Here is a 1,632-nt window from a genome sequence, read left to right on the forward strand (position 1 = left end):
CAGCCCAACAAGAGAATGTAAAACCTTATATTGTTGAATCTAATAATTTTTATGTGATTACAGGTTTTGCAGAGGATGAGAAATCTTTTGAAGCTATAAAAAGTATGGAAGAGTATCATTCATAAGATAAAAACTCTGAAGTAAAGAATAATGGATAATGTCTCTTGAATGAGAAAAGCAGTGAATCATTGCAGAAGAAAGAATTTAGTAATACATTGATGTTTGAAGCCATGACAACACATGAAAAATTTCTTGTGAAAGGAGATGAAATTCAGTTTGAAGAACTGATATGTGAAGCAACAATTGAGACTGTTGAACCTTGTAATTTTCAAATTGATAATTTGTGTATAAATGTGGGAATCATAAGTAATGATGAAGTACTGATGAATTGTCATGGAGAAATTGAGTTGCTGGAATATTTGCTGGGAAATTCAGAGTGTGACAGTGTGATTGCAGATGAAGGAGTTCACTACAGTGGACAAGAGTAGAAAAACATCATTAGAGCACATGATGTGGAGGATGGTCTTAACTGACCATTAAACATCAACCCTCCAAACTTTAAATGACAACATTGGTTGGCACATTGATTTGATTCCTGGTTATTAGCCCTTAGAATGTGCTTGAAACTCATATTTGGGATGTCTTTGGATACCTTCTTAATTTGACTTAGGGTATTACCCATATCTTTGTCTCTACAGGGAGATCCTTTGACCAAACACTGAATTGTTAAAAAGGAGTCACCCAACATAATGAGAGAACATACATGAAATTATTTGGCAAGAAGAATGCCTTGGAGCAAACCATAGGCTTGTGCGTGATTATTTACCATCTCCCCAAGCCTCATGAATACTCTAAAACTTCGATTCCCATGAATAATCTAAAACTATGATTTTTCCAATGCCATAAGAGGCCCCTCTCCCTCCTACCGCTCCTATTTTAAATTATTATTAATTTTAAAGAGAATTAAAATGTAAGTTAAACATACATGTTTTTTTGAAAACATCTAATAAGACTTGTTGATATGACATTTTTTTAGCGTATCAATTTAAGTAAAATGAAAGAAATGGCATAACTACTTTTGACATAGATCTCAACTTTTGATCTGTGACTACTACTAAAAATGATACAGAATATTCCATGTGACTACTTCTAAAAAATATAGAATATTCCATGGACATAGATACCATCCACCCATTAATTATTAATGATTAAGTTAAAATTATGGAAGTGTTATTCGAAAATAGATATGCCTTTCTGCATAAATATATACATAGTTGACATAGAAATATTCTATTTATGGACCACATCTTCCACTTTAAAAAAAATTTGGTGATTCATATATTTTTAAATACACTTCAATAAAGAAAAATCACTTAAGCCTACATATTCGAATATTTTATTTATAATTCACAATGTTTATTTTTATTTTTATCATTATTAATATGTTTAAGTGACACATATTAAATTTATATTAACAATTGAAGTAATTACACATTTCCTAATGATTTTTTCAGTCTTTTTGTCTTTGAACAATGAAATGTTATTTTACATCGCCAACATCAAAATATCTTGTTCCCTCTATACATATATGCGAAGCTGATATTGAAATAAACTAATTAAGATGCATATTTA

Source organism: Pinus tabuliformis, chromosome 1_1, assembly GCF_031772625.1.
Source record: "Pinus tabuliformis cultivar Carrire ecotype Pingquan chromosome 1_1, CPIR1, whole genome shotgun sequence".
Lineage (NCBI taxonomy): Eukaryota > Viridiplantae > Streptophyta > Pinopsida > Pinales > Pinaceae > Pinus > Pinus tabuliformis.